Source organism: Hyaena hyaena, unplaced genomic scaffold (genome assembly GCF_003009895.1).
Source record: "Hyaena hyaena isolate Hyena2069 unplaced genomic scaffold, ASM300989v1 scaffold_1231, whole genome shotgun sequence".
NCBI lineage: Eukaryota > Metazoa > Chordata > Mammalia > Carnivora > Hyaenidae > Hyaena > Hyaena hyaena.
Window position 1 is genome coordinate 70,871 of NW_024081858.1, and position 14,666 is coordinate 85,536.

Sequence of the window (14,666 nt, forward strand, 5' to 3'; positions counted from 1 at the left end):
TCCATCCCCAAATTTTGCTGGCCCACGTATAGGGAAAAAATTAGGCCCATTTACATTAGCAGAATTTTGAAGTTTGCTCTAGTTCTATAAAGGTATGTTTTTCACTTGGTGTTCTCCCTTAAATAGATCCAAATATAAAATTGCAATCATTGTCATCGGGTTTTGTGGCTGTTTCCTAGGTTATTGGAGATAAGGTTTATAATTATTTTGTTCTTTGCAACATTTGGCTGCTTTTAGAGAGAAGTGATAGAAATTCTTTTATTTTTTTTAACTGGAAGTTTAATTCAAAACATTTGAAAATTAAAAAAATGAATCCCATTGCCAAAACACAGTGTAGTAAGAAGAATTCATCCTTAAACAAACAGTTCCTATTTCATATGTATTTCATATGGGTATAATAGTCAATAGCTTACTAAAGTGCCTTCATCAGTTTTTATGAAATAGCTTTTTAGGCAAAAATATACATGTAAGCAAAATTTATAATGTTATAGTACATTTAAAAGCAGCTAAATTTAGGTTTTTCATTGCTAGGAATTTTTAAATTTCAAATTAAAATAATAATTAAGTGCTATTAAATACTCATCATATTGACAAATTTTAAAGTTTACCATTACCAGGTTTGTGGGTATTTAGAACTTACAAAACTCTCATATCACTGGAGTAATTAATGCTACTCTTAGTACAGATCCTTAAACCATATTATTTTTGTGTGTACAAAATAAAACAAAATAAAAAGATTTTCATTATAACATCACTGATAATAATAAAGTTTTGGCAACCACGTAAATACACCTTAATCAAAAAATGAATGAGTAATTTGCAGTAAATAAAATATTAGCATATTATATGTCAATTAAAAGGAATGAACTAAAACTTCATGTATTAACTTGAATTCATCTCAAGAATAAAAATGAGTGAAAAAGTAAATTGAGGAAGGGTAAGTATAGTAGATTGCCATTTGTAAAAAGTTTAAAATCATATAAAACAATACTCACTATTTTTATCTGGTAGAGTTTGATCAGGAAATTAAAAGCCACATTATATTCCAAGTATTAAGGACTTTGATACAAAAGATAAGAGGCATTAAAAAAAAAAAAAAACAATGGAAAGGGCTGGGAGAATCTAATTAGTAAATCCACTGGTGACAATCTCAGTTATAACAACAGAGCTGGTAGTTTTCAAGGTTATTTTGAAAGCATTGAAAGTCTCAGAACCAAGGGAAGGCCCTGACTATCCCAGCAGGCAACACTGATTCTCAAGAAGCCATTACTTGACATTTAAATTGCCTACAGCACTAAAGCAGGTGAGCTTGCCAGAAAGCTGTTGTAATCTTCTTGTTTGCAGTCTACTCAGTGTCTGTCTAGAAGTACCTTCAGAAAACCCTATTCACCGCCTTTTTTACCTTCCAAATATCACTGGAGTGCCACTCATTGGCAAACTCTAAGACAGGGCCATGTGGAAAACAGAACTCCGAGACATCGTTCTTTGTTTCTCCTCCTCACTGCAGGGACCTTTGAAGACCTTTAAAGGGATAGCAGTGATGCCATATTGACAATGATCCAGCCAAATATTCTTGTTGGATAAAAACAATTATTGTTACTTAAAAAATAAGCTTGGGAATGATAAACATTATATTCAGGAGAGTGATTACTTCTGAACAGTGATTACTTTGAATATCTGAACAGGGAGATATTCAAAGTAAAAGCAGTGCAAGGTTAAGTGGAGAAACTACCAGTCTTAAAAAAGAATCTGAGAGCCTTGCAGTTTCTAATGAATAGAGTTGTTAACTGAACCATTATTTCAAGCACATGTGTAAACACTATAAATTGTCTGGTTCACTTATCATCTAAGCTTAATTGGATTTGTCTTATGCTTTGAGTCTAGTCAAGCAACAAAAAAGTTTTCAAATTGCTCCATTCTCTGATTTAAAAAAAAAAAAGTACACAATTGTCTTTAGTCTGAAGAACTTTGCAACATTGATTCATCCATAATCATAGAGGTTCAAGACTATTTAATTCTGTGTAAGAGGAGGGGGACACAGCTTGAGTACTACTTGGAGAAACTAAGTAGATATATATTGACCTTAGAATGTATTTGATCAGACAGCCTGACAATTTCCAACTTGAAACTGATCAGAGGATCAAACTGATTCACTTTTTCAAGTTTCTCGTGCATATACATCGTGCATATACATTTCCTTATCTCATCTTATGGGAAAGTTAAAAAAAGAAAAAGGAAATTTAAAAAGCAATGAGGTGCTATTAGGCTGTGTGAAAATCCTATGAGGACCCCTTTTCAATCACAAGAGAATACATTTTACATTTTTAAAATTAAGTTTATATATTGAGAGAGAGAGAGAGAGAGAGGCAGAAAGAGAGGAGAGAGAAAATCCCAAGCTCAATGTGGGGCTCAAACTCACAATCCATGAGATCATAACCTGAGCCGAGTTCAAGAGACAGACATTTAACCGACTGAGCCATCCAAGTGCCCCTACTTTTTACATTTTTTAATCTAAGGTTAATTTCATCCAAATTTCTTTCTCCCATCTGGTTTTTGGTCTCCATAATTATCACAGCTCTCTTATAGTGTTTTTAACTTAGTCTCTGATATCAAATACTTTCTTTCACAAAGATTATATCCAGTTTTCTACAACTTTAAAAACATTTAAAATAATTTTATATTTTAAACTTTTAACACATGGATGTGTTTAGCATGTTTAAACACACATAGGTAAAATGTTTATGATATAAAAATGTACTATTATGTATAAGCATACTTCTATAAGATATTTAAACATAATATTTATAATATATAACTAAAGATACTTCAATAAGTATCTTTATATTTCCAAGATCTTACTCATTAATTACTAAGAACACAAATGACAAAATTACAACATATAAATGTTCAGAAGTGAAAATATAGGAATGTCATAACTGTTGCTTTGTAGTAATGTGAATGTCAAATAGATTCCGATGCCAGAAAAAAATAAAAATAAAAAAAGAACGTTCGAATGATTTCTAGAAGTCAGTCATGTAAGGTGGGTTGAACACTGGAATTTGGTTTAAGTTCATCTTTTTATTTTGAAAGAGAAAGACAGAGTGCATGAGCAGGGGAGGGACAGAGAGATAGGGAGACAGGATCCTAAGCAAGCTCCTGGTTGTCAGTGCAGAGCCCAATGCAGGGCCCAAAACCACAAACTGTGAGACCATGACCTGAGCTGAAGTCAAGAGCATGGCACCTAACCAACTGAGCCACCCAGGTACCCAGAAAAATGGAAATCTGTAATAGAAGACAAAACGAGTAAATCATCTAAAATCGGCAAATCTTAGCTACAGAGGCCAACAGAAGAGCAAGGGACTAGAAAACAAACCACGAGAGAGGAATTCCTACACTGTCCAACAGGAAACGCATGCCCATTTTTCCTTGATCAGATGAAAACAGTCACAGAAACTATGGGACTGGACAGTTGCCATATGTATTTTCAAAAGAGTTTGTGGTTGTAGTTCACAGCAAATGAGAAGCAGACAGGAAAAAATATCTAGCTGCAGATTTTTTCCTCAGAGCTGAGAATCAACATATGGGTAGATTAAGAGAAGTAAGCTAGCTTATCTATTTAAAGCCTTTGAAAACTCGCACAGCTCACTTAGGGATAACTGACTTGGAATTCACAGTTGGCAAAATGTTGTCACATTAAACAGTTTGCAAAGTGTTGTCACTTTTAAACAAAATGTTTGAACATGGACACTCAACTAAAATACTGTAACGAGCACTTAAAGTTTAGTGTCTGTGCTTATTTATTTAAAAGCATATTCTTTCTCCACTCTATTAAAAACAAAATAAAACAATGAATAAAATGACAAGAACAGAACATCTCACAGTAGAAACTGACTTTTGGTAATTAATAGAGAAAGAGACTCGAGTCCCAGGTGAACTAAAATGATTGACAGGAGACCAAATATATATTAAGAGTGTAAGCTTAAATCCACCTTAAGCTTGGACACATTCAACCTCACAATATTTCCCAGCTGCCTCTGAGTTCCCATATATGTCCATATATTTCTAGTATTCCCCAGCAATAAGAGTCAAGGGGATGAGAAGTAAATATTCACTCAGTGATAGTCATTTTCTATATAAAATAACTCCGAATAAATTTTGCTCAAAATCTATTTAAAAATTAAGTAATTTATTTAATGTGGCTCTTCTGAACTGTGGTTCAAGGATCAGAGGAACCAGGGACTATTTGTCTTCTACCATCTTGTCATCTGCAGTGTTAAATTAAAGGAAACAGGATGCCCTAAAGGTAGATGGCTTCTGTGATTCGTTCCTTGGTCTTCAGCTTCCTCAGTGCCCGTGGTGTCAGAAGCTGAGAGAAGGCTGACCAGGTTCAGCTATAAAGTCAGAACCTCACTGGCCAGAACAATAATGGTCATTCTGGAAGCAATGTGACCCAGAGAACGTTTCAATGTAAATCAGACAATCTACCTAAATTTTCTATCAGAGAGGAGTGTTACAAAGTTGTGGAGTGTAAAGTTCATCTAAGCTCACTGACCTTCCGAGTTATTTTTTCTACTTAATTCTTGTTTTAAAAATTGTAGTCCATGTCCCACAATTTTTCTCACTGTATCTAAGTAAGTTGAATGATTTATTCACTCATTCTTCTAGTAAATAGTTATTATGTGACTTCTGTATACACCGCACTATTTTTGGTAGAGAGGTACAGCAGGGAACACATTTATTGTTTAATATACTCTTTTCCTACATAGCTTCCATTCTGGTAGTAGCAGAAACATAGTAAACAAATAAATAATCCACATAATTTCTCATAGTAGTAAATGAAATTGAGTCAATAATGGAATAGAGAGCACTTGAGGGTTGGAGGGAACATAATTAAGATAGGGTTGTCAGGTAAGGCTCCTGAGAGAAGGTAGTGTTTGAATTAAATTCTGACCAAGGGAAAGAAGGCAGCCATGCAAGGATGTGGGCCAAGAGCATTCCATGCAGAGAGAACGGCAGGTGCAAAGGACTGGAGGCAGGAATAAGATTATTGTAGTGCAGGAAAAGAAGGAAGGCCAGTGTTTCCGGAGCACAGTAAGCTTGAAGAGTGTAGCGTAAGATAAGTTTAATGATAAGACCAATAATGCAGAACCATAAGACCATGTTATAAGAAAAGAGAAGCCGTTAAAGGATTTTAAGCAGAGGAAGGACAAGATTTCCTACTGGATGCTGGCCAAGAGTGGACTGAGTAAGCAAGAGCAGAATCAGGGAGACAAGCTGGGGACATTTCAGTACTTCAGGTGAGAGAAGAGGTTAAATTACTTCGAAATTTGGATTGAGATGCAGAGAAGGGGGCATATTTGTGAAACATATATCTTGAAGGTATAATCTTATCATTAGCGTATAAGATGTGAGGATATGAGGTAAAAGAGGATTATATCAAGCCAAGACTTCTAGACTGAGTAACTGAATGAATTACTCATAGAGACAAAACTCAAAGGACTAAGGTTGGAGATATAGGATGAGAAGTGACAATTCTGTTTGGATATGTTTGGTTTGATATTTTTATTATACACTGATGTAGTGGATATATATTAGGTAAATACAAGAGTCTAGAGTTCAGGAGATACATCCAGTTTTGGGTGGTGAGTAGTCATCAGCAGATAGGTGTTATTTAAACCTGTTAAATGTGATCACCTAGGATGAAGACATAGATAGAAAACAGAATAAGAACTAAGCCTGAAGCTTGAACATGTTGACATTTAGAGGCTGAAAAGAATATAGATCAGCAAAGGAGAAAGAGAGGCAGCAGCAGACAGTGATGCAAAATAAAAATCAGGATATCTGAATATTATGTGACTCTTTTTAAAAATTATATCTAGACTGTCACTTCTCAATATATCCATTGCTTCCCCCTTTGTCCAAACCTCCTCCATCTCTTGCCTGAATTGCTAGAAGAGCTTCTTGCTTCTACCCTTTCTCCTCAAGAAGCCAAGTGATCCTGGAAACACAAGCAGTTGATGTTACCCCTCTGTTAAAAACCTTGCTTTGGGTACCCCCATCTCATGGGGATTTTAAAGTCAACCTTTTTCCATGGCCCCAAAGCTCTGGACAATTTGCACCATTATCTTTCTGATCCTGTCTCTTTCCCTTACCCACTCTGCCTCTGTTACACTGGTCTCATCACTATGCCCCAGGCACAGCTGGACCTTTTTAACCTCAGTGCTTTGCACTGGCTGCTCTGTCTGCCAGGAATGCTCTTCTCCCAAGGAGTTATCATGCTTCTTACCTCCTTCGAGTTCTTTGCTTGAATATCACCCTTGTAGTGATATCTTCTCTGAAATTCCTTTTAAAAATAGCAACTCCCCCACCTCTTCTTAATTTTCTTCCTTGCTTTATTTTTCCATAGAATGTAGCAGTATCTGATGCCCTGTAAATTTTATTCATTTGTTTACAATGTTATTGACTGAGCTCACCATGAGGGCAGGATTTTGTTTTGTTTTGTTTTGTTTTGTTTTGTACTTACGAATAACAATTCCTGGCACATGGGCAGTCAGTAAACATTTGTTAAATAGAACCCCATCAATTAAAGTGTTGAAAATACAAAGGACTCAACGTTACTGAATAGTGCTGAGAGATTGGTGAAGATGCTGTTATTTGGCAAGATAGAGGCCATTGATAATCTTGACTAAAGCCATTTTGTGGAGTTGTGGAGATGGACTCACTGGAACTTACTGAAGAGAAGCCAAAGGTGAAGAAGATCATCATCTGAATATAGACAACTCTTTTAAATAGTTTCACTTTGGGGCTTCTGTAGCTCAGTCAATTAAGCATCTGACTATGGCTCAGCTCATGATCTTGTGGTTTGTGAGTTCAAGCTCTGTGCTGACAGCTCAGAGCCTGGAGCCTGCTTTGAATTCTGTGTTTCTCTCTCTGCTCCTCTCCTGCTCATGCTCTATCTCTCAAAAATAAATAAAACATTAAAAAATATTTAAATAAATAATTTCACTTTAAAAGACAATAGAGAATGAAGAGGCAGCTAGGGAGGTATGGGACAAGGTGTGTTTTCTCATAGGAAACAGAGGAGTGGTTGGTGATGTAGAAGGAGCAGAGTCTAATTATTGGTACTGAAACAACTGAAAGACAATTTCTACTAAGAGCATTAGAGCTAACATTTCAATGTTTACCTAATTTTGTCATATTATCATAGTGTATCTTTCCATTCAATAATTAACAAATTACTTAATCCTTAGTGTTCTTGCAGCTCTGTTTTTATTTGTATCTTTAAGGAAAGGCTTGTTCTCAATATAACTTCAAGGAGAAAAGTAACTGTCAAGTATCAGTGGCTAATTAAAACAAAATGTGGGAAGTGCTTTAATGTTTGTAATTTGAAATATCTCCTTCTATGTACTCTTATACCTGCAATCCTTACAGAAGCCTTTGATAAAAAATGGGCAAAATGTTGAAGGACTTAGCATACATCATTATGATTCTATTCTTTCATTTACCTATTTTTTCTCAAATAGGTACATTTTGGAATTTGGCTTTCTATATCTGTCAATGAATAACATTTACTAAAGGTTAGAGTTAGATTCCTTGGAAAGACATTGATATAATTCTTATTGTAACGGGGCTTAGAATTTTATTGGGAAGATATCTTCTATATAAAATTTTATACACAAAATAGTACTAGTGATACAAGTTGCAAGTTATTATCATGTATTGTAAAAGAAAAACACTTAGATCATCACAAGAGTGACATGAAGATGATCCTTGTACCATTCAACATCTGTTTGCTGACAATACCCAAATCCATATCTATAGTCTGTAGAGTGGCCAACTTATCCCAGCTTTCCCTGGGCTTTCCTGATTTTAGCACCGAAAGTCCACTGGAAAAAAAAAACACAATCCAGGCAAACAGGAAGGCTGGTCTTACTTACAGCCTGCTCCATATTCGAAGACTCAACTGGACATCTCCACATTAGAGCCCACAGATGTCTTCTCTTGGGAGGACCAAAACCACATTTATCCTTACTCCCCATAAAACTGTTTTTCTGTTTGAATTCTCTACCACGGTAAATTTTGCCACCATCTACATTGAAGATTATGTTAGATACCAGGCCTCTATTCATTTTTAAAATTTTTTATGTTTATTGATTTTTGAGAGAGATTGAGAGCACAAGTGGGGGAGGGGAGGGCAGAGAAAGAGAAAGATATAGACACAGAGAGAGAGAGAGAGAGAGAGAGAGTATCCCAAGTAGGCTTCATACTGTCAGTGCAGAGCCCAATATGAGGCTTGAAGCTATGAACCATGAATCATGAGATCATGACCTGAGCCAAAACCAAGAGTTGGCCACTTAACCAACTGAGCCACCAAGGTGCTCCACCAGGCCTTTATTCTTAATTTCCTTTCTCTATTTCATGCTTCATGTGATATGTACTTACACAGGACATGGATCCTTCTTCCAAATTCCTCTCAGTCTACCTCTAGCTCTCTAACTTGATATCAAAAGCCTCTAACTCGATTCCCTGCCTCATTCTTGTCCCATTTTATCTATTTCCACACATTAAACTCAGAACAACGACTATTTTCTAAATTACCAATTTCATCATTTTACTTCTCTGATGAATTTCACTCTTTTTTATCTTTCTTTGCTGCTTTGTTCACATTGTTATTTTGGCACTGGAACATTTTAAGTCAATTAAAAATCATAAAGACTACCAAAGTAAATAAGATTAGCTATCAAGCTATGAATAGACATAGAAGAATCTTAAATGCATACTACTGAATAAAAAAAGCCAGTCTGAAAAGTTGCATACTGTGGGGCGCCTGGGTGGCTTAGTCGGTTAAGCGTCCGACTTTCACTTAGGTCATGATCTCGCGGTTCGTGGGTTCGGGCCCCGCGTCGGGCTCTGTGCTGACTGCCGGCTCAGAGCCTGGAGCCTGTTTCAATCTGTGACTCCCTCTCTCTCTGACCCTCCCCTGCTCACGCTGTCTCTCTCTCTCTCCTAGAAATAAAACATTAAAAAAAAAAAAAAGTTGCATACTGTATGACCCCAAATATATGACATTCTGGAAAAGGCAATCCATGGAGACAGTAAAAAGATCAGTGGTTGCCAGTGAGAAGGGAGGGATGAATAGAACGCAAAGTATTTATAGGGCAGTGACACTACTCTGTATGATACTATATTGGTGGAAACATGTCATGAAAAACGGTCCAAACCCATAGAATGCATAACACAAAGAGTGAATCCTAATCTAAATTGTGGACCTTGTGTAAAAATGATGTGTCAATGTAGGTTTATCAACTGTAACAAATGTACCACTTTAATAGGTTATGTTGATAGTGGGGGAAGCCTATGCATGTGTGGGGGGAAGGGGGCATATGGAAACCTCTGGACCTTTTGTTCAATTTTCTATGAACCTAAAACTTCTCTAAAAAGAAAATCTATTAAAATAATTCCTATTTCTACCAATACAAGAAGAATTTTGCTAAATATAAAAGTAATATGTAAGTAGAATAAGATTGGAATATAAAAATTTTCAAAAATTAAAAACAAATCCCTTTTTATTTAAAAAATTTTTAAATTTATATTTATTTACTTTGAGAGAGAAATAGCAAGTGAGGAAGGGGCAGAGAGAGAAGATAGAATCCCAAGTTTGTGGAACTTACAAACTGTGGAATCATAACCTGAGCTGAAGTCAAGAGTCAGATGCTTAACTGACTGAGCCACTTGGGTGCCCAATGAATATCTTTTTAAAAAATGTTTATTTATTTTTGAGAGGAAGAGCGAGTGAGCAAAGGAGGTAGGGACAAAAAGAAAGGAAGACAAAGATCTGAAGCAAGCTTTGCATTGGCAGCATAGATCCCAGTGTGGGGCTTGAATTCATGAACTGTGAGATCATGACCTAAGTCACAGTCAGATGCCTGACCAACTGAGCCACCCAGGTGCACCTAAAAAAGAATGTCTTTAATAGGTTTTACACATACTATCATACTTAACCTCAGTCATGTAACTTAATTCTTATTTCTAAACTTGATTTTTGCTTCTGCAATCCCTGTGTAAAACATAAACACACAATCATACCAAAATCCCCATTGGACTAGTACCCAGATATACTATTACCAGGCCCACATCAGTCTCATGAACTAGGAAGCTTCATCATACACTCCAAGAAGTGTGTCTTTCAGAAAAGTTTGTGCATATTCATTTATTGACTCTAGAAAAGCCTGAATATTTTCCCCCAGTATCTTTTATCTGCTTATTTTTTTGAGAGAATCTCAGGACACATACTGCTAGAATAAAGACTACATATCCTAGCCTCCATGCAACCTCATTTGCCGATTTGACTAGGTTTTGGTCAATAGGAGGTAAGAGGAGGATGTGTAGTATTCAACTTCTGAGAAGTGTTCATGGAGATAAGGGTCATATTCTCTCTTTCCTTTTCTCCTTGCTGTATTGCACTATTGAGAGACTACAGTGGCTGGCATTGACTTGAGGATGGTGAAGCAAGCAATACAGAATGATGTTTGACAGTTATATCAGCAACATGGCAGAATAAGACATCTTTCATTTGTGTCTTTCCTCCTCCCCAGTAACAATTTGACATCCATCCATGGATAAAAATGCTTTTCTAGGAGCTGTGGGGAATAGCACCATATGCCAAGAAACACAGAAATGTCACCCACGTGTGCATTGGCTAATATACATAAACACCTGTCCTGGCTGTAGATTCTGCAGCCTCCCATAAACCTGCTCAGCCCCTCTTGGCTGTGGTGCAGAAGCCCCCGGAGATCACTGACTCAGAAAATCACTCACAGATGAAAAAAACCTTTGTGGAAGTCCAGGTTTCCTGCAACTAAGTCCCAGTGCATTATTGGAGTAAAAAAGTACAACCTTGAGTGGATTGGAGAGGGTAAGAATAGCTTGACGTTACCTGCACCACTACTCCTCCAAGGCAGCACAACTCAAGGCCAAGAGACATCTTCTTGGCCGTGATTTCCCCTGTGGGGGAAAGTGAGGGTGTGTGCCTGAGTCCCTGGCTTCTCCAGCTGTGTGAGACAGTGTCAAAGAGGCTCATTTCTCTCTTAGCCCATCCAGGGTAGGAATAGGGAGCTGCATGATTTGGCAGGGAATGGAAAGAGCTGGGGCAGGGAGAGAAGATAAGATTCTCAGAAGGCATTAAAGTGATGCAGATTCTACTAATTGCATCTTTATCAAGCAGCCTACCCACAAGCCACTGGGATGGCTCACCCACAAATTTCCCCAACTGGACCATGGACACCCCTGGCACTCTGTGCCCTTTTTTTTTTTTTTTTTAATTTTTTAAAATGTTTTTATTTATTTCTAGGAGAGAGAGAGGCAGTGTGAGCAGGGGAGGGTCAGAGAGAGAGGGAGTCACAGACTGAAACAGGCTCCAGGCTCCGAGCTGGCTGTCAGCACAGAGCCCGACGCGGGGCCCGAACCCACGAACCGCGAGATCATGACCTAAGCGAAAGTCGGACGCTTAACCGACTAAGCCACCCAGGCGCCCCTCTGTGCCCTTTAAGCACACACCGCGCACCGTGTTGCTAGATCTCTATGCGCACTCCTGACAGTGGAGGCAAGTTTTGGCATACAGCTAGTGAGTAGGCACAGAGAGCTGCCCAGATTCATGGAACAGGGAAGAAAAAATGTTGGTAAAAATGTCCATACTACACAAAGCCATCTATAGATTTAGTACTGTTCCTATGAAAATTCCAATGACATTTTTTCTTTTCTTTATGTTTATTTTTGAAAAGAGAGAGACAGAGACAGAGTGTGAATGGGAGGGGGAGAGAGAGAGAGGGAGACACAGAACTGGAAGCAGCTCCAGGCTCTGAGCTGTCAGCACAGAGCCCGACGCAGGGCTTGAACTCAGGAACCGCAAGATCATGACCCAAGCCGAAGTTGGACACTTAATTGACTAAGCCACCCAGGCACCCCTCAAATCATATTTCTGATAAGAAGTTAATATCCAAAACATGTAATTCATACAACCCAACAGCAAAATAACAAAACAAAACCAAAATCGGATTAATAATGGCAGAGGAACTGAATAGACATTTTTCCAAAGAAGATAGCAAAGGCCAACAAACATGAAAATTTGTTCAACATCTCTGAGAATCAGGGAAATGCAAACCAAAACCACAATGAGATAACACCTCACACCTGTTAAAATGGCCATTAAAAGAAAAGAGCTAAGTATTGGTGAGGATATGGAGAAAAGAGAGCTCTGTGCACTGTTGATTGAAATGTAAATTGGTGCAGGCTCTATGGAAAAGAGTATGAAGAGTCCTCAAAAAAATACAAATAAAACTCTCAGTTGAGCTAGCAATTCCATTTCTGGGCATGTATCCAAAGGAAATAAAAACAGGATCTCAGTGAGATATCTACACTCCAATGTGTTGCAGCAGGATTCACAATAGCCAAGATATGGAAACCATGTAAGTGTCCATCTATAGATAAGTGGATAAAAAAGACATGGTATAAATATATACAATGTAGATATTTCAGCCATGAGAAAGAAGGAAATCTTGCCATCTGTGACCACATGCGTGAACTTTGAGGGCATTGTGTTAAGTAAAATAAGTGAGACAGATAAAGACAAGCACCATATGATCTCACTTATATGTCGAATCTCAGAAAGCCAAGCTCATTAAAACAGAGAGTAGAATGGTGGTTATCAGGGGTTTGGGTGGGGAAATGGGATATTGGTTAAAGGGTAATAACTTCTAGTTATCAGATAAATATGTTCTGGATATATAATGTATAGCATGGTGATTATAGTTAATAATATGTGTTATATATTTGAAAATTGCCTAGGGTGTAGATACATTCAATGCATACATTTATTGCATACTCTCATCACAAAAAAAAAAAAAAGATAAGTGAGGAGATGGGGGTGTTAACTAATAATACTCCAGTCACAAGGTATAAATGTATCAAATCACCATATTGTATACCTTAAACTTACACAAAGTTATGTAGCAAACTAGATCTCAATGAAGATCTAGGTAAAATAAAGAATAATCGTTGATAAACAACAGGTGGTATATATATGCAGTGGAGTATTTTTCAGCCTTGAAAAGGAAGGAGATTCCAGCACATGCTACAACATGGATGAACCTCAAGGACATACTACCAAATGAAATAAGCCCGTTACAAACGGACAAATACTGTATGATTCCACTTACATGAGATACGTAGCGTAGACAAAAGCATTAAGACAAAAACTAGAACAGTGGTTGCCAGGGGCTTAGGGATGGGGTCATGGAGAGTTAGTATTTAATGGGTAGAGAGTATCAGTTTTGTCAGATGAATTATGTGGATGGATGGTGGTGATGACAGTACAGCAATATGAATGTACTCTGAACTTAATACTTAAAAATCTTTAAGATGGTAAATTTTATGTTATGTGTATTTTGCCAGTTTTTTAAAAAATTAGTTAAACAAAAAACAAAGAATAAACTCCAATGTTTGTGCAATTTTCATACCAAATATGAACTGCCTATGTCAATGTGACACTGAAGAAAATTTCTATCATGTTTGATGCACTATTTGTCCCCACATACAGAGTCACTATACTTCTTTACCTTTCCCAACTGGTTTAGAGATTCTGGCCATCTATCTTACTGCTCAAGTAACCATTAACTTTAGCACATTTCTAAGGGTTTACAATAAGGCTAAATGACTGTAAGTACGATTTCTCAGGAGTAGCTTCTCACTCGAATGATCTAAAAATGAGAATGCATAATATTATAAAAATTTAATTAGGAAATAAAATTAGAATTACGACTTCATAGATCTCGGTTTTACTTTCGATATTAGCGTTATGGAGGACTTGGGAGAAACCTCTGCTTACCAGAAACTTCACTTTTTAGTAGCCACAACCCATTAAAATGAACTCCAATGTTGCTTCAAGAATACTATGGAAATACCACTTGTAACTACAAATTTGTTTTTGAGATCATAAAGTTGGTGGTTATCAACATAAAATATACATTCAAATATTTTCTATGTTCTTTTCTGTAGACCATTTAAGATGTGGGACAGAATATACTAGAAAATAGTTTAAAGATGTATTTGAGGAGTTGAAAGAGAGCATATCTTTAAAATTTATCTTTCATAGTAGTAACAAAAGTTCTTTCAGGTCGGGAGCTAGGATGGGTGGAGTCCTATTCACAGAGGAGACCCCTCTCTGGTAGAGGTGTAAGAGCTGTGACTTCTCATGTCACAGGAAGGTATCCCCAAACAGACAGGTTTTACTTTCTAGTTCTGTAAGAAGTGACCCCTTTATTCCTGGCTGATATGCCCAACAGTTAAGAACACCCTGAACCCACATTCTCCATACACCTTCCTCCAAAGAAGCCTAGAACTTAGTGGGACAGAATGATGCAGCCAAATACATCCCCTTCTTTTTTCTGCTTCCTGTCTCCCATTTGCTATCCAGGTAGAAAGGGACAAGAGGAAATAGCTACAAATAAATGGCTTATAGATGCCTTAAATTTTCCTAACTGCTCTTGGTTAAAGCATTTCACTAAGAATCAAAACTAAGGAACCTTGATTTGGCTTGGAAACTCACAGTGCATACATGTATAAAATAGGTACATTTTTGGTGAGATATGTGATATCAGGATCTGACTATT